This window comes from Pyrus communis, chromosome 8, assembly GCF_963583255.1.
Source record: "Pyrus communis chromosome 8, drPyrComm1.1, whole genome shotgun sequence".
NCBI lineage: Eukaryota > Viridiplantae > Streptophyta > Magnoliopsida > Rosales > Rosaceae > Pyrus > Pyrus communis.
This window is the reverse complement of record NC_084810.1, coordinates 5,046,799-5,071,543: the sequence shown is the minus strand read 5'-3', so window position 1 is coordinate 5,071,543 and position 24,745 is coordinate 5,046,799. Positions and strand designations below refer to the sequence as shown.

At 34.9% G+C, this 24,745-nt stretch overlaps 1 long non-coding RNA gene and 1 pseudogene across 1 annotated transcript; both read left to right on the top strand.

Moving 5' to 3' along the window:
* The first annotated feature begins 6,148 nt into the window (after positions 1–6,148).
* Positions 6,149–24,745, top strand: LOC137743279 (receptor-like protein 2; annotated as a pseudogene).
* Positions 21,804–22,513, top strand: LOC137743281 (uncharacterized). The gene is made up of 2 exons (XR_011069448.1): positions 21,804–22,123; positions 22,217–22,513. It is a non-coding gene; the product is annotated as an uncharacterized lncRNA (long non-coding RNA).

Sequence of the window (24,745 nt, the reverse complement as noted above, 5' to 3'; positions counted from 1 at the left end):
CGTGGCTATTATTCAGTTGAAACAGTGACTGCAAGTATTGAGTATTTTTATTTCTACTTATCTTTCAATTAGTTAAGCTATAATTTTAGGGTTCTCCTTATGGCACTAAGATAAAGATATTTTGGAAACTCTGTGCAATGATTTGGTTTGATTATTTAGGGTTTTGATCAATGGCAAGCCCAAAAGGCCTTACTATACTATCTGCCTCTGGAGGCATGCCAGTGTCTTTTGATTATCATATCATTCTTTCTTAGATAGTCTTATCTCTTTGGAACTCCTTTGTCTGATATCTAGATTTGTGCTTCCCCGTGGGGTTTCTCTTGGTGTTTTAGCTTTGTTCATTAGTTTCGCTTAAACGGTATACAAAAGCATTATCTTCAAAGCAGAGGGCATCCTTAGTTGAAAAATCAAGGCAGAAGCCTCAGGAAAGAATAAGAACTATGACTGATATTGGTTTGCGGGTCATGAAAGGTTTAGTTTCTTTACCACATGTTGCAATAATTCTTCTTGCTCATTTGATTTACTATTGCAGGCTATGAAAAAATACCAGTATGATGATGATCCTGTGCTTGCTACATGTGGTATTTCTATAAATAAGGACTTGACTTAGGTCAAGGGCCGTGTTCTTGAGACTCCGAAGGTAAACTGTCACTTTATATATGGGCTCTGTGGGGTGGGGGGGATTTGCGACTTGGATATTTCAAATGAGCTCAATGTGGCTCATAGGTTGTATCGAGGGCACAAATGAGCTCAATATGGCTGATCGGTTATAGAGAATTAGAATTTGCGACTTGGATATTTCAAATGACTAACAAACAATTTAACTTTTCTTCCCTGTCAATTTTAGTGCTTTTTCTTTTCTTATTACTTTTAGGAGTTAATTTTTGAGATATATTATGACTAACAAACTTGAATTTTTTGCTCTTTAGTAGTGAATTTATAGCACAGTGGAAATATGTGGAATGAGGGCGACGTCTTCTACTTGCTCACCCAAAGGTTCCAATTTTTTGCATTCTTTTGGGGTTTTTTATTTTTAATTTTATTTATGAAATTTGATGACTAATTTTTAAATAATGAGAAATTAGTTCTTCGTTGTGAAATGTTCAATTTTCTGTATTTCTATTAAAACAATGAAATCTTAATCTTCAATCAAATGGGCTGTAATTTCATATGTTTTAATGTAAACTGTTCACTGATTATGGTTGTAGTGGGTTGGTCTGAATTGCAGGATTATTAAGGTCTGGAAAAGTTTTAGCCTGAGATGGACCAACTGTCTGAGGCCAAACTTGAAGAGAGGTCTTTTATCATAATATGAGAAGATATGCGGGATGAAGAGGTGAGCGACAGAAACGGTGAGGTTTTATTTTCTGATTTGGATTTTGAAATTGAGTAATTTTCTGCTTTGTGTCTTTTGAGTAGGTGTGGGATTTAGTTTCATGCCAGGGGTTGTAATGGGTGGATTGGATGTAAAATTTTCTTTTCAAATTTCAATCCCTCTAAACTTCGGGAAGCTTCGGGAAGATGAGAAGACGATCTTTGTGTCCCTCGAAACTTCGGGAAGCTTGATGATTGGTCTATGTTTCGCGAACAGGTTTGTTCATTTTCTAAATGTTAATATTTAGTGTATTTACACTCAGGTGTTAAGCCATACGTATATAGATGTATGCATGTTATTTGTTTTCCCCATAATTTTCATATAATTTATGAAGAATGTGTACGAACGACAATGATTGAGTGGATTATGCAAGTCTCACCATATAAACTGTAAATTCCACATGATTGTTCTCCTTCCCCCTCTCAAAACATAGTTTGGGTGGATTAACTAAGATATGTGTAGTTAATCTCTTTGTTTGTCTACAAGTCATGGTTTAGAACTTTTGATGCTTGGTGACTAACAATGAAACATATAATTAATGGGGGCAGGCAGTGACACATATTTGGGCAGGGCTTGGAGAGGCAGACCCCATATGGTGTATGCCTACTCCAACATGACCAAGGTGTTTAGCCCTGCCGGCTGGAGCGACGATAACCACCCTGGATGTAACAAGTAAGCAGATTATGTCATTTAAAACATGATTAAGCATTTTCATAAAATTAGTTTTGAGAGTTAATCATATAATTTGAAATTGCAGCAATGTGGCCTGCAAAGAGTACAAGTGCATGGGTCCAGGTTCAAGTACATATAATGAGAGAAATTTGAGCAAAGAACTAACTGACAAACAAGTCAAACAAGTCAAGTCTTTCATTAGCCTTGGATATATTCAGGGTATGGTTGCTTCCTCCTCCAAATCCAAAAGTGTAGTTATATATATATACACTACTAATTTTGTTAGTACTAGGGAAATAGTTGTTTTTTCTGCGTGCACATATACGTACGTGTGTGTGTGTGTGTGTGTGTGTGTGTGTGTGTGTGTGTGTGTGTGGGTTCGATTAAAACATTCTGTCGATTGAAAATGATACTTTATGTTATCATTTACTTGGTACATGAAGATGTTTCATTTTGAAAATAAAAGATAGACTATACTTGAAACAAAATTCTTGAGACTGTTGAGGTGTGCCTTTGGAGGCTAACTTGGTTCTTAGAGACTCTTTTGCATTGCTTCTTTCCTTACTACGTTATATGATGTGGACATAATTTTTTTATTTATCATTTTGAAGGTTTTCTGGACCTTTGATTTTTTAACGTGCAAGTCATCAAGAGAAAATCAAGAATGCAAAGCATAATTACTGTAAAAAATTCCCCCTTCTATCTAACTCTAACTCTCTCTCTCTCTCTCCCCCCCCCCCCCCCACCACCCCTGTCTTTTCCCTCTGCAGTTTTGATATGTTCATAACCGAGTAAAATTAGTTAAATGCACCGCTTCAAGTAGTTCGAGCGGTTGCTATTCCAGAACGGCTGCTGCAAATCTTCCTATTTATGTGCCTGTTAGCATTACCTCCTCAGTATGTTGGTTTATTAAACTTGGTCAAGCAGGCCTTTTGTCTTAATTGGGATTTAGTTTGGTACTTTCATACTAATTTCCATTGTTTATAATAGTTAACTAACCAAAAGTGCTTTATTTTGATTATTTTCCAATATGTTTTAGCCAGTTGACATTCCTAAAAGATTTACTTCGGGCACGCATCAAATTGTGTATTATTATACATGTACCTAAGAGATAATGCTAGATATATTATTATAGCTGTCTCATATTTATAAAAATAAAAAAATAAAAATTAAAGTACTCTCTCTCTCTCTCTGTGCATGAAAACTATCCATTTCATCATGCATTTTTTAGTTAAGCTACTATGTTTTTGTAATTGTTTTGACTGAGGAGGAGGAACTGAGGTTAAAGTACCTCCAATTTGTTCAAGAGGACGCTCATGCTGCAGTTTGCTTCACAAACCTTTACTGTTAGCTTCTATGCAGTATGTTGTATGTTTCAGGATATCTCTGCATCTTAATTTCTGCTCTCAGTTTGCTAAAAGTTTGTAATTTTACTTGCTATTGCTACTTGATTATAAAAATGTAAAACAAAATTTGTATGTAATTTACAAATTTGTATTTGATTTTAGATGTTTTTCCAATGTAAGGCATATGTTGCACATGCATGTAAATGGTACAAATTGTTTTGTTTTTGGACAATAAGCTTTTGAGTTTTACAACCCTTGCAAGGGGATTGTGACCTCAACAAATTTAGTGTTGGGGGATACAGTTTGGTTCTTAATACATAATATAACAAAGGCTTAGAAATTTTCCTTCAAGGAATATGCAAATGTTTTTTGCGCATCTTGGCCTGCAGTTTGTATGAAAGGGCATTAGTGTGTTACCTGCATTGGTGCATTTGAGGGTGTGATTCCGTTCTTACCTCCTTTTTAGGTTTGGACATCTGTACTTGACAACTTAGCTGCTCGAACAAGAACGGAACACGTTTTCTGTTTTTTGGTAACTGCTAAAACAGGTGCCTTGCTTCTGTTTCTTTTGTTTCGTATGGAAACAAGGCTTCTGCATATTTTTGGCTTTGAACATTTGTGCTTTGGAAATTAGCTACTTGAACAAGTACTGAACACTTTCTATGTTTTTTATTAACTGCTGAAATAAATGCCTACCCTGTAGGACACATATTTTTCCATCTTAACTACAAGGGCAAAATATGTGTGATCTACATGTTGCTTCTATTTCTTATGGAAACAACTTTTTTGGCAACCATGTCTATGATCAAGAATGTTCAGTTTCTCCCTACTAATTGTGCAATGTCTTTACATGTTAGCTCAGTTGAATGTATATAAAAGCCAAGCTATTTATTTTATCGACCTCATTCACTCATGTCTCTCTGTTCATTCATGATTGTGTTGAATTTATTCAGGTTAAATGTGTCTTAGTCATGCAGTTACGCTTGAAATAGTGGTTCCCGCTGAAACGCGCGGGCTTATTTTCTAGTGGGATCTAAACAAGTCTTGAGGTGACGTTTAGGTCAATGCCTATTCGCTATTTTGTTTTGTAGGTAAGTGAGGCAAAAATCTCCTCTGCCTTTTGTATTCACAATACGCAATGGAATCCCTGAATTTTACGAAAGTTAATTGGAAAGTACCAGAGTCAAGCTCCAAGCTTGAGGCTTTCATAGCAGGAATAAGAAAATTCGCAAAAACTCATAAACTTCATTTGGAATGGTTTAGAACAATTTGAAGGAAATGGGCCGGGGAAAGGACCAAGAACACAACTTTACTCTTCCGGTCGACCGGGGATGTACTTTTGCACTCATTACGACTGTATTTTTCTTTCTCAAATTACAAAAAGGTTGAAGTGCAAAATGAAATTTTTGTAGTTCCTATAACCATTCCTTTTTAAAACATAGACTAAATTGTACATAGCCATAAAACACAAGGTTGCAAAATGTTCTTTACTCTAAAAACAATAAGGTCCTTTTAAATTTGCTTTCACAAGTGGAACTGTGGAAATTTCTCTTTGACGCGATCATTCTTCGACACATTGCGGGGTTTGGAAAATGTACATTAATGTGTGGCTATAGTTTTTTGCCAATTTGTTCGGTTTGCAGTACGATAATATCCTTTTAGGCTTGTTTGGTTATTAAGATTCATTAGATTGATTGGATAACATTCAAGCCCAATTGAAGATGGAGGCGAATGACTTTTTATTTTTAGGGGATCAGAATGGGATGAGTTTTCTTAATTAAGATAAAAGAAACTTGTCTCTTCTAGTCATACAAAATTTTGGGAATTGAAAGTGATGAGTTTTCTTAATAAGAAATTCATCTTTTACCCTCACATTTATCATAATTTCATTTTTTTCTTGATATAGTGGATTTATGCAATCTAACTCATTCCTAGATAGAAGACGAGCCCTCAGCTACTTATTAATATTGTACAACATCAATTCATTTGTTTTATATTCAAGAATACTGCAGGGGGATGGCGTGCAGCTCATAAACTTTTTACTGCAATCTAACCCATTTCAATGGAGAAGAAGAACTTCATACTTGGTTTTCTTTATGTGATTTCAATTTTTCAACTTTGCCCCATTTTCTTCGATGTTATCTTAGAGAATATCCTAGTTCTGTTATTTTTCAAGCAATCCCGAGTTTTAATGTGATCTGCGATCCTTTGGGACGGTTGGATAACCATTTCGTTTTGGGGAGTGATTGATTTTTACACTCCCTATTTTACCTGTTGCATTCCTCTGTTAGAACCCTAATGGGATATCCTTTTTGTTTAATAACCATCCTTCATTGCTTTTATATGATTATGTGGAATTTTATGCCTTGATTCGGGAGGAGCTCCGCTTGTTTTCTATGGCTTTTTGGTAGCTTGGAATGGAAGATACAAGTTGCTGTTCTGAAAATAGCAAGGTCCTTTTCACTATGGAAAATCTCTCTGACGTATTGAAGGGTTTGGAAAATGTACATTAATATGTGTGGTCATGGTTGGTTGCAATGAAATATTATCTTTTGTGCTCACACACACACACACACACAAATTATACAAAGCTGCATACCTATGGTTGCTCCTATATATATATATATATATATATATGATATTTGCAGACCTGCTACTGTAAGAAGTATCTAAGTTTATAAAAATGGTTCATGGCTTCCTCCTCGTCTTCTTATTCTCTTTTATTATATCTACAACAAATATTCATGCAAGCAACCAAACTGAATGCACCTCCCTCATGGCCTTTGCCCTTACCCTATCTTCCCCTCTCGTAAATTGGAGTAGTTCTATTGATTGTTGCCATTGGAAAGGCATCACTTGTAATCAGGATGGTCGGGTAACCCATTTGCTTTTACCCTCCAATGGGCTCAAAGGAGGTATGTATGTTTCATCACTATCAAATCTCACACATCTCACCCACTTGAATCTTTCCCACAATTCACTTTATGGTGCACTTGAAACTAAATTCTTCTTGTCCTTGAATCACCTCGAGATCCTTGATTTGAGCTATAACCTTCTTTCTGGAGAGATGCCGTTTTCTTTACCACCCAAAAATATCCAGACAATAGATTTGTCAAGCAATCACTTCCATGGTGCAATTTCAACTTCATTCTTCCAACAAGCTTGGAATTTGACTAGTTTCAATGTCAGCAACAACACATTTTCTGGATACATCCCTTCATCTATTTATCTCCGATCCTCTTCTTCCATAAGAGTATTGGATTTTTCCTCCAATGAATTTAGTGGAAACATTTCTGGTGGGCTCGGGGGGTGTTCCAAACTGCAAATTCTTCGTGCTGGGCACAATAATTTGTCAGGATCACTTCCAGAAGATATCTACAACGCTACCAAACTTGAGGAACTTGCATTACCTCTCAATTCACTAAATGGAGCCATTAGTGCAAGAATTGCCAACCTCACCCACCTCACAATCCTTGACCTTTACTTTAATTATTTGAGTGGTACAATCCCTCTCAATTTTGGGAAGCTCTCCAAGTTGAAATACATGGCTCTTGATTTCAACAGTTTAGAAGGTAATTTGCCTCAATCTTTGATGAATTGCACAAAGCTCGTAGATATACATTTGGGATTTAACTACTTGGATGGGGACCTCACCACGCCTAATTTCTCCAAACTCAGGCACCTTAGTAAACTTGACCTAATTAGGAATAACTTCACTGGTAGTTTGCTAATGAACCTTTACTCATGCAGGTCCCTAAAAGTAATTCGTTTGAGTAATAATCCTTATCTAGAAGGACAAATACAACCTGAGATTCTTTCATTGAAATCTTTGTCCTTCCTCTCGCTTGCTTATCTACGATTGACCAATGTCACAGGGGCAATGAAGATATTAATTCGTTGCAAAAGTCTTCATGTACTCCTTCTTACCAGTTCGTTTGACTCTGAGGCAATGCCAACTGATGATGACATGGTTGATTTTCACGGATTCCAGAATCTTCGTATGTTGAGTTTGGCTAACTGTAGCCTCACTGGTCATATACCTGGATGGTTATCAAACCTAAAGAATCTAAGCATGTTGTTTCTGGCTTTTAATCAAATCACAGGGTTAATTCCAAGTTGGTTAGGGACTCTTCCAAAACTCTTTGTTGTGGATTTGTCACACAATCAGATTTCAGGTGAATTTCAAAAACAACTTTGTAGATTACCAATGTTAATGACGAATGCATCTCGACTAGACAATTATGAATTTGAACTTCCCCTCCTTGGCCGCTCAAAGGAAAATCCAAGTTTTTGGCCGCGTAGATTGCCTTTTTATCAAGGAATGATAAACCTAGCAGCCAATAACATAGGTGGTGTTATACCTATTGAGATCGGCCAATTGCAGCTTCTTCGTGAGTTGCATCTTAACGGCAACAACTTCTCTGGCGAAATTCCAGATCAAATATCTAAACTAAAGTATTTAGAGCTTTTGAACCTCTCCACAAATCATTTGTTCGGAGAACTTCCCTTGTCAATAACGAGCCTTAATTTCTTGAAAGAATTTGATGTCTCGTACAATAATCTGAAAGGAAAAATACCAACAGGCACGCAGCTCCAGAGCTTTGACGCTTCTGCATTTGAGGGGAACCTTCAACTTTGTGGCGCTCCACTTCCAAATGAGTGCAAAGACATTGATGCGGATAATAAGAATAATGTCGACCAAGATGCGGATACTGAATGTGATGAGCTTCCCTGGTTTTATATTTTTGTAGCCCTAGGTTTCATTGTTGGATTTTGGGGGAGTTTGTGGTTCTTTTGCTCTTAACAAGATATGGAGGTACGCGTATTTTCGATTCCTGGATAGGATTGGGGACTAGATTGTACTTTTCATTATGTATTTCAAGTTTAAATAAAACAATTTGGATACACAAAATTTACCCATTTGTTGACACACTGTCTAGTAGAGGTGAACCCTATCATTATATGGGGAACACACCTGTATTAAAGAGTGTTAATTTCGTGTATTCAAGTAGTATGACTTTTTCTATTTCTGATCGTTTGTTTTATCCTTATGTAAGGTTTGTTCTAATATATATGATAGCACAATAAAATTGTTTGGACACACGATATTAACATTCTTGTTGACACACTTTTTAGTTTTTACTTCTGGTGCATGTGAGCTTTACCATTGTATTTGGGTTTCTCTTATATTAAAGTGTGTGTCTACAAAAATGTCAATTTTTGTGTCCAGGTAGCTGAAGTAAGGTTCTTTCTTCTTCTAATCTCCCTCCGCTTCTCTCATCTTCTATTTGAACGGTTACGACTACGACGTGTTAACATCTTGTGTTAACTTTTTTTTTATAGAAAGACGTAAGACAATGTGAGAGGAGGAGAGGAAAAGAGATTGAATAAGGAGGGAAGAGAATTCTACTCCTAGTAACCTCAACAATAGTATTATATTCTTTCAAGTTTTGTCATGGTGGTGGCCCAATGGTAAATGACGAATTGAAAGGCTTCCTTTAAATTAAAAACTGGAGGTCTTGGGTTCGAAACCTGCTATTTGTGTGGAAGCCAGACTTGTGGCCAGGGTGAGGCTGAAATGTCTCTGTGAGTCTTCACGGTCCCCCGGAAGGGATGAATAAAGGTGGCATGCCACCAGTTGTTCCCTTTTTTTTAATTAAAAAAAAAAAAAAAAAAAAAAACAAACAAACAAACAAATTTCAGATCTGAGTTTTTTTATTTATTTTTTATTTTTTATGAACAATTAACAATGTTCATAAAATGACAATAATTAACATTGTGAAGCAATTTTTATATAAGCCTTGGAAATATACAAAATGTCGGATTTCAATTTTGAAATTTTTAGTAATTCTTCATTTTGAAACCAACTAAATTGAAACATACTGTTAAAATTTTATTGAAATTCGTTCAAATATTCTAAAATCATTAAGACGATTGTTGCTTAACATATCTACTAATATTTTTTTTTTTTCTCAAAAGAAATGTCACTTAAATTCCAAACTAACAAAAAAAATAAATAAATAAAAAATGATGCTAGCCTCATTGTATGCACGAACTCCTCAAACTTTCATTGCTTCTTGTCTATATATATGATCACGGTTATTCCCCACAGGGATCTAGGGTCCAAGAGGCCAGAGGCAGAGAGAGCAGCCACATAAGCGGACGGCCCAGGTACACGAATAACAGGGATGCTTTCATCCACACTTCGCTTTGCCTGCACAAAAGATTGAAATTAATACACGCAACAATTGCATTTTACGTAGTATACGATGAGGGAAAGCCTCAACTGCACTACTTGTTCTAAAAGTTAAGAAAAAAATAGTGGGGAGAAGACCCTCACCAATTCCGTACCAGGATCACTGATCCCTTGTATCCATCCCAGCATCCCTTAAGAGATGGAGCCCCATGATTTCACCTTCCCAATCACTTACAATGGGATTTTTTATACTGTTAATGGTGGATCAACTTCCCCGAATGCCGGTTGTCTTCGGAAAGTATTGCATGAGCTGATTTTAACACCCGCAGAACCCTGCATTTGCGAAATTCGATTCAATATCAATTTAAAAGTGAAGAGAAAAGAAAAACATGGTTTACTTTGACTAGTGGAAATTTCTCTTTGACGCAAACTCCCTTCGACGGGTTTGAACACATTTTTTTTTTTTCCAATTTGCTCACTTCGCAATGCGATATTATCTTTCAGGCTTGTCTGGTATTTAAGATTCATTAGATTGATTGGATAAGATTCAAGCTCAATTGAAGACAAAGGTGAATGATTTTTATTTTTAGGGGATTAGAAGGAGATTATGCATGAAAGAAACTTATCCCCTTAAGTCATACAATTTTTGGAGAATTGAAAGTGATGAGTTTCCTTAATAAGAAATTCATCTTATACCTTCATGTTGAACACATTTTTTTTCTTTTTCCTTTGACATACGTCAATAATGTAGAAAATGTTATCTTAGTGGAGAAGAAACCTAAGCTTTTAGAGAGAGAAAGAATGTAGAGAGAGATAATTGTGTAACTGTATTTCATTCATGTGTAATTGGTTGTACATGAGTATTTATACATAAATACCAAATCTAACTATATGTGCTGACTCAGCACCTCCTTAACTAACATATACAAAGTCCTAATCTGGTGCTTTACACCTTTGATGAGCTTGTAGTCCTTCATTACTCCTAACAGATAAAATGAGAGTTAAACAATCTAACCCATTCCTAGATATCAGACGATACTTACTAATATTATAGCACATCATTTCATTTGTTATATACATTCAAGAATACTGCAGGGTGATGGCATGCAGCTCATAAACCTTTTACTACAGTCTAACCATTTCAATGTGATTTCAAATATTAAACTTTGTCCCTTTTTTATGGATGTTATTTTAGAGAATATCCTGATTTTGTTATTTTTCAAGCAATCCTGAGTTTTAATGTCATCTACAATCCTTCAGGATCATTGGATCATCATATTTCGTTTCGGGAAATCTTGTTTGAGTACTAACAATCCATCATGCTGATGGTGCTTTACTGCAATGACAGCAAATAATCATGCCTATGCACTTTGGTGCGGATTTCTCCACCGATTCCTATTCCCCCTACCAACTAAGTATCTAATCCACTAACACTATCACTCTCCTAACAAAATGAACAATACTTTGTTACTCAAAGTATGAATAGGATTTCCTACTCAAAATTGTTCGTTGCCAATTTATATAACTTCGTATTTATGATTAGAGCCGTTCATATTATAAATCAATCTATAAAGATCGCATTTGCAAAAAATCAATTAAAACTAAGGTTGTTTAGTTGTTGAAGTGTTTGGAAATATCTCTTTGGCATATTGAGGGGTTTTGAAATCTCTCTTTGGCGTAATGAAGGGTTTGGAAATCTCTCTTTGACGTATTGAAGTGTGTGGAAATCTCTCTTTGACGTGTTGAAGGGTTTGAAAAAATGTAGACAAACGTGCGGTCATGGTTGTTTGTTAGTTCTCTCAGTTTGGCCCCATCTTGACCAACTGAGGTCTTCGCTTATTGCTATATACATACATACATACATACATACATATATATTATTTCTGTAAGCAATATCTAAGATAAAAAAATGCTCATGTCTTCTTCCTCTTCTTATTCTTGTTTAATAACCATCCTTCATTGCTTTTATACGATTGTGTGGAATTTTATGCCTTGCCTCGGGAGGAGCTGCACTTGCTTTCTATGGCTTGGTTAGGTAGTTGGGAATGGAAGAAATGAATCTTACAAGCAAATCTCTCTTCAACGTATTAAGGAGTTTGGAAATCTCTATTTGACATATTGAAGGGTTTGGAAAATGTACATTAATGTGCGGTCTTGGTTGTTTGCCAATTTCTCAGTTTGCAATACGATAATATTTTTTTTACACTCATTTGGTGCTTAAGATTGAAAGTGATGATTTTTGTTTTTTTTTTATTGAGTAACTTATCTTCTACTTTCACTTTGAACGGGTGACTGCAATTTTCATGCCTTCATTTATAATCGTACTTGTATCTTTTGTTTTCATGCATGTCGTATACGCCACTAAATAATATTAAAATGGAACCAACAAAATAAATTGATATTAAACCTGCAATTTACAAGAGTTGAAATGGAATTGGATTCTCAATGAAATGATTATCGAAGAGGTTAGAGAGTTAGTGGTAGTGGTAGTGGGATTGGAATTGGAGTTAGAAGTGCAAGTGGAATTGGATTCTCAATCAAATGATTATGGAAGAGGTTGGGAGGTGGTAGTGGGATTGGAATTGGAGTTAGAAATGGGAGAGGTTGCTCTTCTATATACATATATATGTAGACATGTTATTGTAAGCAATATCTAAGTAAAAAATGGCTCATGGCTTCCTCTTCATCTTCTTTTTCGCTTGCATTATCTCTACAACAAATATTCGTGCAAGCAACCAAACTAAATGTACCTCTCTCCTGGCCTTCGCCCGCGCTCTATCTTTTCCTTCTTTAAATTGGAGTAGTTATGTTGATTGTTGCCTTTGGAACGGCATCACTTGTAATCAAGAGGGTTTGGTCACTCATTTGCTATTACCCTCCAAAGGGCTCAAAGGAGATATGTTTGTCTTATCACTTGCAAATCTCGCACATCTCACCCACTTGAACCTTTCCCACAATTCACTTTATGGCGCACTTGAAACCAAATTCTTCTCGTCCTTGAATCACCTTGAGATCCTTGATTTGAGTTATAACCTTCTTTCTGGAGAGATACCGTTTTCTCTACCACCCAAAAATATTCGAACAGTAGATTTGTCAAGCAATCACTTCCATGGTGCAATTCCATCTTCTTTCTTCTAACAAGCTTGGAATTTGACTAGCTTCAATATCAGCAACACCTTTTCTGCGTATATCCCTTCATCTAATTGTCTCTAGGAATTTGACTAGCTTCAATGTCAGCAACAACACCTTCTTTCTTCCAACAAGCTTGGAAGATGAAGTTATTGGTTAAAATATGGCATGATTTTACCACTACTTTTGACTACAATGTATTGAGGTTGAAGGAAATTTTCATGTCTTGGGAAGTAAATACAATAGAACTTCGATAATCTCACACCTAATAAATTAATACTTCATTAAAATTATATTTTTGACCGGTCTCGACTTGGAGATAACATGGTAAATTAATAATTCACTAAATTTATAAGAAGATACATTATAAAAAATTCATATAGATCCCACATAATATATAAATTAATAATTTGTAGATACATAGTGTTATTTATTTGACCATAGTCCATCGTCCTTATGTTTTTTAGTGCTACCTGGATTATGTTTGTTGTACTCGCACAATGTTTTACGCATTACATCCGTCATTGTTGATTTATTTACACCTTTGAGATAAGATGCCATTGTTGTATCTATGATGTGATGTGTTACAGTGACTTTTGTTAATTTAAATAGATTTTTTTCGCTTGGTTAAATGTTTATAAAATAGAATAATGTAGTACATTTGAACAATGTACAATCTATTTTTGAAAAAAATAAGTAGATTCATGAATTTTAATTAATTAAACAAAAACATATATAGAATTGTTAGTTTGTAAAACGAGAAACTAAATATATTATTTCAGCTAAATTAATTCATTTCCTTAGTCCTTAGGCTATATTAATTTATATGGATTTAACTGTATAGTAGTAGATAAACTTGTTTCAATTGGTCATGACAAAAGATTCACTTGTATTTGATTTACTAATCTTCTTGTAGTAGTTTCTTTAAAGTATGTTTAGGTAATGAACCTCCAAATTCCAAGGGATTTAGGCATAATGAAGAAAAAAGCAGATCAAAAAAATTAAATAAGAGGAATTAAAATGCATCAAATGAGCATTACAAGGGGATGTACAAAAGATTTGTAAGTGACACCTTCCAAGTCTTTGTAATGCTTATGTACAATTGTAGGAAGTTACATTGTTTGGAAAAGGGAAATAAACTTGAAATTTTGATAAAAATTAGAATTTATAAATTGACATGCACCAATTCCGTTGTTTGGATTCATAATCATATAAATCTAGAATAATTTCCACGTGAAAGAAAAAAAAAACTTCAAATTTGGGACTTCCAATTTCCAAGTTTGAATTCCGTGTAAATATGTGTTATTCCAAATTTCTATGAGTGAGAGTTTAAAAATTAGATTTCGTATTAAAATTTCATTGTTCTTTTAGGTTAACCAAACAATAAAATTTACAAATTCTAGAAAATAATATTTCATCATTTCACTTTCCATCATTTTAAAATTCCTTAGTAATTTTAAATTTCCTCATCCAAATAGAGTAGTAATCATTTTTCGTAATTTTATTTCAGATTTCAAGTATAATTTCAGATTTCAGGCATCCAAACCGAAATCATGAATACTTTGGTAAATATCGTAATATGACATTAATTTTTTGTATCAATTCACGTAATGTTAATATGAAGTTGATTTCGATACCAATATCACCCTTCACGTGATTGGAGTCGTTTCATACGTATTATGTATCTAATTTGAATCAAATGCCATGAACAAACCCCGCAAATTCCCCCCACACACCCCCCACCCCACAAATGAAACCCCTAAACTTCCACTCGGTCCGTGCAACAGTGCAAAAAAAAATCCCCTAAACCCCTATCAAACCAAACACACTCGGCTTGTGCAGTGTGCAGGGCGTCCATGGCTGCCACCAGTTTCGTAGCAGTGTCATTTGTAAGAAGAGCAGCTGTGGCTTTTACTCTCTCCCATCCTCTTCCTCTGACAAGCAGCAAGCTCTCTTGCCACAGGACCCTTATCTCCTTTCCTCTCACTCCTCGCTTCAGGTACTACGAACATATCCCTCTTTTGCGTACTTGATTATAGAGCATAAATCATGTTTCTTTCCCTCTCCGGCCATGGTCTAATTTCTTATAATTTTGACTAATTATTTGGTTGAATTGTGGATTGGATAAGTTGAAATGGCTGATCAGAAAAAAGTTGGATAAGTAGAATGTGTGATGGGTTTAATCATTTATTTATTTATTACATGTATTAAACTCGACTTAGTTGTTGTGCCAAGACTTATTTAACTTGGGTCAAATGGATAACCATTTCTCTTTTAGCTCTTCATTTTTTCTTTTTGGTGCCTGAGATAAAGGAAAGTATACGAGGGAAAGGAGGGATGAAGGATCATGGTAAGAGGGAGGAAGATATTGAAAACTGTATTTTCATTACTTAATAAGATTACACACAAGTATTTATATACAAGATACTAACACTTGTTGACACATTCTCTAATAGAGAGAGCCCTACTACTGTATGTGGACCACATCTATATTAAAGAGAGTGCAGCAGGTGTGTTAATTTTGTGTATCCAAATAGTATGACTCTTTCAATTTTTATTTGTTTGTTTACATTATGATATAACGTTTGTTCCGATATATATATATACACACACACACACATATATATATATATATATATATATATATATATAAGGTTTGTTCCAATACATGTAATAGTACAATAAAACTAATCGGACATAAAATTAACATACTTGTTGACACACTTTCTAATAGATGTGAGCTCTATCATCGTATATGAGTCTTGCCTATATTAAAGAGTGTGTCAACCAAATTGTCAGTTTAGACTATCGATCACAATATGGTGTGAAGGATATGAACAGAGAGTGAGTATATTATTGGATGAATCTAACAGAAAGGGATTTGACAAATATATAGAGATGGAAGTAACCGTTCGGCCTTCCAAGGCGGTGTTATGGCGTATGTTAAGTATGTCTATCTTTGCAGGTGCATTTGCAATAGGTATATGTGATATCGTCACCTTTACTAGATCAGTAAAAGCATCCGACACGCTTTGAGCAATGCTCTGAAGAGGAGAACAAATGAATGTGCTTTTAATGTTTTAATTTCAGTCTTTGGTATAAGCATGAGTGGTCGTAAATCTATGGTCAACTGGTGACCAAAAAAACGAAACTATACAAATTAAACTTGTTTCTAATTTCAACAAAATTATAATTCAACTTCTTGTTTGGTAAGTAACCTTTCTGGAGGAGTTGTGTTCTTCAAGAGAAGTTATAACTTCTCATGTTGAAATACAACTGTTCATATCCTTTAATTAATTAAATAAATAAATAATTATATTATTTCCTTTATTAATTAATTAACTTAGTTCACTAAAATCATATGTATATTAGTACACCAATGTTATGGTGTACCTTCACACATGATTACACATATTGTGAAAACCATGTTATCATAATCATATTCCAACATCTCCCACTTGCTTATGATGACATAAATGGTTTCCTATTCTAATTTGTTTCTCAAGAGTATTACTCATAAACAAATTGGATGTAACATCAGATATGTGGCTTCTTTACCTGGTGCGCACCATACCACTTAATCTGATAACATTTTACTCTTTAGTAAAATGACATCATATCCAAGTAACTAGGAAAAACAATCCATACCCGGTTACAAATGATGACTTAGCCCCGCACTATACGCCACAGTGTTATATAAATTATTTCTTGAAGCTTATTATGGATTTTACTTTCAAGACAATTTATTATAACCTGGTTACCTCGCTAGTGCCCTCTATCTTAAACCGACCAAGTACTAAAGAACCAGATAGAGTCGCACTTGTCCATGTTTTAGGCGTCACTAAAACCATACAACAATGCCTGCTACACGTCTCACACTACAACACATCTAGATGTTTTGCAAACCCATTGTAGCCACATGCTCTCTGAATTTTGCTAAAGACAATCCCTTGGTCATCGGATCGGCCACCATCTCTTCGAAGGGTATGTAGTCGACCTTTACCTTTACCTTTCCTTTCTTCACTATATCTTGTATATAGTGATATTTAATATCAAAGTGTTTTCCTTTGGAACTATTTGCTCCACTCTTTATTAGAAAGATGGCGAACTTATTATCACAAAGCACATTGACGTGCTCCTTAGGTATACCTATATTTAAACTATCAATAAATCGTTTAGCCCATACTGCAGTACTTACCGCTGTGCTACAAGATATATATTCTGCTTCCATGGTAAACTTTGCAACACAGCCTTGTTTCTTACTTAACCAAGAAACAGCCGTTCCACCAAACAAGACAATGATACCACTTGTTGACTTTCTATCATCCAAGTCACCTGCAAAATCTGCATCGCAATAACAAACTAAATCCAGATCATTTAATCTGAAACAAAGTTTCATACCTTGGGTGCCTTTTAGATATCTAATAATTCTCTTTACTGTCATCCAATGTTGATTTCCGAGGTTGGATTGATATCTACTTACCAATCCAATTGCATGACATATGTTAGGTCTTGTGATGGTCATAGCATACATCAAACTTCCAACTGCTTGGGCATACGGAACATTTTGCATATCAATGATGTCTTGCTTTTGTATCGGACACATATTTTTGGAAAGCATCATTCCTTTACAAACAGGTGTACTAACTGGCTTGCAATCTTGCATATTAAATCTTTTAAATATTTTATCCAGATAATTTTGTTGATCCAAATAGAGTGTTTTGGCATCTCTATCCTTAGTAATTTTAATTCCTTGAACATAAGATGTTTCTCCCATATCTTTCATTTCAAATTTGGATCCCAGATATGACTTAGTCTTTTCAATCATATCCATAGAGTTACCTGCAAGTAAGATGTCATCTACATATAGTGACAACATATATAAATTATCTTGGCACTTCCAAGAGTAAACATAATGATCCAATGAATTTATATAAATTATCTTGGCACTTCCAAGAGTAAACATAATGATCCAATGAATTTATTTTGTAGCCCATTTCCATAATGGCTTGGTGGAACTATAAATACCATTGTCTTGATGATTGTTTAAGGTCGTACAACGACTGTCTTAATGTATAGACTTTGTTTTCATGTCCTTTGACATGATATCCTTTGGGTTGAATCATATAGATGTCTTCATTCAAATCTCCGTTTAAGAATGTTGTTTTGACATCTAACTGATGGAGTTCTAAATCCATTCTAGCAACAATTGCCATAAGAATGCGAATGGATGTAAACTTCGCAACTGGAGAGTAAGTGTCCACAAAATCTATACCGGGTTTTTGAGTATAACCCTTAGCTACAAGTCGAGCCTTAAACTCATCCAATGTACCATCTGATTTGTACTTCTTACGAAGTACCCACTTACAACCGATGGGCTTTCTTCCATTAGGTAGATCAACCAATTCCCAAACTTCATTTTTCTTTATGGAATCTAGTTCTTCTTTCATTGCTTGTTGCCATTGTTTAGACTCAAAACTATCCATTGCTTCTTTATAATTCCTTGGGTCTGGATCTCCCATTAAATGATCTTCCTCATCAAGATTGAAAACAAAGTGATCTTTCAATCTTCTAGATGGTTCCCTTTTTCTTTTACTCCCACTGATTTGATCATTTCTCCCACTACTTATATCTTCCATGATAATATCATGATCATCTTCCTTGTGTGTGTCATGATCGACATTGTTATGATCACCCATATTTACGTCTCCCACTTGATCATTGTCAATGGCATGGTCATGAGACAAGTCTAAATCAAGATGGAAATCTTGATCATCGGCATGGTCATGAGACAAGTCTAAATCAAGATGGAAATCTTGATCATCCGGAGAATTTTCTTCTCCCAAAGATTCCAATTCTTGTATTGGATTAATCAAAAGGAGAACTAATGAAAATGGTTTGAAAACTTTGAGTTTTAATAATAAGGACAAAATAAAGAGTAAAGTGAATAGTACCATGATTGACTTTTTAGTGTAAAAATGTGGTTTTTCGTTAAAGTGTACAATATCGTGGGCTTTTCATTAAAACTCCCTTAATCAAATCAATAGTTTCAATAAAAGTAGCATATCTACTTTCGATCAATCCTTTCTCAAGATGATAAAACCTATATTCATTACTATTATCAGGATATCTGATGAATTTACATTCCAAAGTTTTTGCTTGTAATTTATTTCTTAATGGCTTTGGAACGAGGACATGCGCTTTACAACCCCAAACTTTTAAGTTTGATAAATCAGGTTTTCGCTCATGCCATAATTCATATGGAGTCAATGGCTTTGCCTTTGTATGAACTTTATTCAATATATATGTTGTAGTAGCCAAAGCTTCACCCCAAAAATATAGAGGTAAGTCAGCATAAGACATCATAGATAGCATTATATCCATTAGAGTTCGATTTCTTCTTTCTGCGATACCATTTTGTTGCAGTGTATAAGGTATAGTATAATTATACCTTATACTATTCTCTTTGCAGAAATCATCAAAGGCTTCAAATTATCCACTTCTATCACTATTAAGGGTCTTTATGGATCTTCCTAATTGGTTATCTACTTCTGCTTTAAACTCTTTAAATTTGTCTAAGGCTTCATTTTTATGCTGTAAGAAGTAGACATGTCCATAACGGGAATAATCATCGATGAAAGTCACAAAATATTGCATTGCTCTATGAGTTTTAGTTCTCATTGGTCCACATAAATCTGTATGCACTATCTCAAGTAAATTTGTAGAAGTCCAATGCTGAGAAATGATTTTCTAGTCATTTTTCCTTTAAGACATGATTCACATGTATCAAAATCATGTGCATTTACTTGAGGCAACATTCAATTTTTACTCATGCGTATCATTTTATTTTTATTTATGTCACCTAAACGTAAATGCCATAAATATGACAAATTTTGAACAGTTGAGACAAAGACATACGCGAAAGAAATACTTTTATTAATACAAACTGAGTACATATCATGGAATCTTATTCCCTTTACATAAATATAACCCTTTTTCCCAATAGTGACAGCACCATTCATGAACCTTATCTCAAAACCTTTCTTTTCTAGGATAGAGACAGAGACAAGATTCCTCCTTATATTTAGTGCAAACAGAACATTTTAAGCACAATAGTAGATTTACTATTGTTAATTTTGCAATCTCCTTCACCCAAAACATCGACATAAGTATTATTGCCCATGTAGAGACGATGTTCTCCTAGTACTTTCTCCTTGAAATTGATGAAGCAACTTTTGTCTTTGCATACATGACGAGTTGCTCCTGAGTCTATCCACCATTATCCTTGATCTTCAACAATGAGTGCTTCTGAGACAGTCAAAATAAGTTCTTTAGGATTTTTGTTGTTCTTGCGTCGTTTTGGGCACTTATACCTATAATGACCAGTCTCTCCACAATTGTAACATGCACTCTCCTTTCCTTTAAACTTGTTCTGCTTGCGGTGTCCAAACTTTTTGAAGTTCGGGCGCTTGTTACTACTATGCCGCTTGTGCATGTGTTGCTTGTTTTTCTGAGAATCTTCTGCTATGAGGAGGTTGGCTCTGCCATGTCCAATTTCTTTTTTCCTATAATTTTTACAAACTTCTTCAATAGCCAACATTGCAGGCAATGTATCCATCGTTAATTCAACTTGACCATAAGTCATGGAAGTAACTACATTTTTCCAAAAATTTGGGAGGCTACCAAGAAGAACACTAACTTGCATTTTATCAGAAACTGGATGGCCAGCATTGGCTAAGTCTTTTGCCATTACTTCCATTTTAGTAATATGATCGACCATAGAATCAGTTTCCTCCATTTTTGTCCCATTGTATTTCTTGAGCAATAATTGAATGTACATTTGAGATTTAGGGCCATACTTCTTTTCAAGTACATCCATGATTTCTTTGGCTGAATCATATTCTTCATAGAGATGTATTAATTTATCTTCCATGTAATTGAGAATTGTAGCCTTAGCCAACTCATTATCTTCCACCCATTTATTATAAACTCGAGAGGGCCCAGGGGTCTCTCGTCTTCGATAGTGTACAAAGTCTTGTTATGGGTTAAAAGATAAGTGATCATTTTCTTCCATATTCAATAATTAATGTTATTCAACCTCTTTATTTTAAAAACTTCAGATTTGGAAGATTTAGTTGCCATAGCTCAGAAAATTACAAAACAAACACAATACTTAATGCAAACTTAAATACAAATACAAATACAAATACTACTAGTATACTTTTAATTATTACAAGCCACAAATACTAAATGTTCTTGATAAATTAAAAATTAAAAACAAAATAAAATAAAAATAGAAACTTATTTATTCTTAGCAGCAGATACTGCACACACTTACAGAGACTTTGTCCAATCAGTGAAAGACGAGTACTTGTTCTGGCGATCACGTCAATGGAAGGCTCGTGGAATTCTTACTTGTCTACTTGGCAATGTGTGATCAATTCTTCCTCTATTTTCATGCACAAAAACAGTCTCTTCTCGACTACTAGATTCTTTTTCAATTCTCAGTGGTCTTGGCCCTCTTAAATTTCTTGCAGTGGAAATTTCTCTTTGTGCCAAATCAGGATATATAAAACTATAACGGGTATTATGTTGATCCAATAATTAAGCACTATGACTCTAGAATTCCGAAAATTAAACCCTTGTTTCCACTTTTGATCTTTGTGACTATTATTCAAAGTATTCCACAAATCAACTTTATAAATGAAATTATTAGGGTAAACGGAATTAATAGAACCTGAGTTTGAATTAAAGGAGCAAGGTTGTAGGAAAAGCTTGCAGGTGGCTCTTTGATTTTGGCTCGCGTGAAGATGAGCCTACCTCTAATCCCATATTGTCCAGACCCAATGAACCTTGAATAATGGAGGAGGTCCTTTCTTGATTGTGACTTTGTGATGGACACCAACAGTTTTCCTCTTCACATACACTGTCAGAGTGCAAAGAACCAAAAGAACTGTTGCCTTTGATTTCGTCCCCACGTGATGCCTTTTAAAAATATCACCAAAACTTTTGACTTTTGTGTAGTCTCCACGTGAAGCCTCCCCCAAAATAAATTCAACTTTTTTATTTTCTAAACAATCTTCTTCTTCTGTATTTTCAAAACAATTCCTCTGAGAGAAAACCGGTTCCACTGTCTGCTTTCTCTGGAAATTTTTTGTTCCGCAGCCTGGCGGATAATCTCGAACGGCAGAGACAATTTTCCTTGGCGGATAACGGTGTCGTCGGTATTGTGTATTACCGCAAGAGGACGAGACCACGGGGGAAGAACACCACCACACTGCTGCCTGCTATGGTTCAGTGGGTTGCTGTGGCGAGTCCACGGTGGAGGAAGGCGTGAAAATCGCGGGTTCAGTCTCCGATTTGCAGCAGTCAGCGAAGGACTACAAATCAATCGCGATGTTGCAGGTAAGCCTTTTGGGTTTTGTGACCAAATTGCAGAAAAAGGTTATGAAATTATGGCTCTAAAAGGACGTTGCAAGTCTTCAATTTTCTGTGCAGGTTTGATCTTTGCAGCCAGAAACCCCGATTGAAATGGGTTGTCTGAGGGCCTAATGGGACTGGAAAAACTTTCTGAATTCTGATAATTGTTGGATGAATTTGTATGATAAAATGGTTTATTTTCAGAAAGAATTTTGTTCTCTGTCGAATGAAACGGTGTAGGGGAATAAAGTTCGAATTGTTGGGTTAATTCAGGCCTAGGTTCAAATGGGTTGTAGGATGGGATTTCGAACGATTGGGTATTTTTGTGAGTTTTGGATTCTATAGGAAAATTCTCAGATGACGATTTCGAACTTTTGATCAAAATCGGTTCAATATTCTCCTTGGTCACCAACGCCCTCTTCCCTGATTTTTTCTCAAGTTGAAACTTAGAAAGAACGTTGTTGGATTCGTAACTTGACGAAGAGGAAGTCTCGGATGTAGTTCGAGACGTCCTCGGATGAAAACTGGGCAAATTGTTTTGATTCATGAAAACTAGGCTCTGGGCAATTTGTTTTGATTCATGAAAACTAGGGCCTGATACCAATGATAGAAAATTGGGTAGTTCACAATTGGTGGGAAGGATATGAATAGAGAGTGAGTATATTATTGAATGAATCTCACAGAAAGGGATTTGACAAATATATAAAGATGGATATAACTTTTCTGAAGGAGTTGTGTACTTCAAGAGAAATTATAACTTCTCAGGTTGAAATACAATTGTTCATATTCTTTAATTAATTAAATAAATAAATAATTATATTATTTTGTTTATTAACTTATTTCACTACAATCATATGTATATTAGTACACCAATTTTATAGTGTACCTTCACACATGATTACACATATTGTGAAAACCATACTATCATAATCATATTCTAACAATGTGAAACAACATGTGGTCCAATATCTTAGTGGATAGGATGTTGAGTTTCTACCCATACATTTTAGGTTTGAAATTCTCATTCCCCAAATTGTTGTAATAGTTTTAAACCCTATTGTTGTAATAATAATAATTTAAAAAAACTAATGTGAACCAGTTTTTGTATGAACTTTGGAATATGTTAATGGTTCAATTCGTTATTCTGAAAATGTGGTAGCTAGATTCATAATTCTGAAAAAATGATATGCCGTTATAGTGGAAGATGAAATTATTGGGTCTCTCCACGAATCATTTGTCAGGGAAAATTCCCTCATCAATGACGAGCCTTAATTTCTTGAAGGGATTAAATATCTCATATAATAATCTCAAAGGACAAATACTAATGGGCACTCAACTCCAGAGCTTCAACGCTTCTGCATTTGAGGGAACCTTCAACTTTGTGGCGGTTCATTTCCAAATGAGTGCAGAGACATTAATGCAGCTAATAAGAATAACATCAATCAAGATGCAGACAATGAACGAGATGAGCTTCTTTGGATTTATATTTTTGCAGCCCTAGGTTTCATTGTCGGATTTTGAGGAGTTTTCGGTTCTCTAGTTCTTAACAAGACATGGAGGTACGCATATTTTCAGTTCTTCAATAATGTACATGATTCGCTCTATGTGAAGATGGCAGTGTGCATGGCTAGGATGAAAAGAAGGATTAGGGACTAGATTGTACTTTTCATTATGTATTTTGAGTTTGAATAAAACAATTTAGATGCACAAAATTTACCCACACACACTATAGAGGTGGGTCCTACCATTGTATGTATGCACCTATATTAAAGAGTGTTAATTTTGTGTATTCAAATAGTATGACTTTTTCTGTTCTTGTTTGTTTGTTTTCTCATGATATAAGGTTTGTTCTAATATATATGATAGTACAATAAAACTATTCGGACACACAATATTAACATTCTTGTTGACACCCTATTTATTTCTAGTACATGTGAGCTCTACCATTGTATGTAGATTTCTCTTATATTAAAGTGTGTGTCAAACATAAGTGTCAATTTGTGTGTCCAAGTAGCTGGAGTATGATTCTTTTCCCTTCTAATCTCCCTCCCCTTCTCTCCCTTCCTTTTTGAACAGTTACGACTAAGCCAAATTAACATCTTGTTTTAACCGTTTTATAGAAAGACAAAAGACAATGTGAGAAGAGAAGAAGGAAGAAGAAAGGGGATTGAATTAGGAGGGAAGAGAATTCTACACGTTAGTAATAGTAGTATATTCTTTCAAGTTTCATGATGGACTCATGGTGTAAACCAAATGTCTGATCTGAGTATTCTACTCCCTAGTAACCTCAACAATAGTAGTATTTTTTATATTCTTTCAAGTTTCTTCATTTTGAAACCAACTAAATTGGAGCATACTGTTAAAATTTTATTGAAATTCATTCAAATATTCTAAAATCATTAAGACGATTGTTGCTTAACATATGTACTAATTTTTTTTCTTCTCAAAATTAAATGTCTACTTAAATTCCAAACTAACAAAAATAAATAAATAAATAATCGGTTGCTAGCCTCATTGTATGCACGAACTCCTGAAACTTTCATTGCCTTTCGTCTATCCATGTGATCTTCTCCTCCAATGCTTGAAAACTTGACGAGCACGGTTATT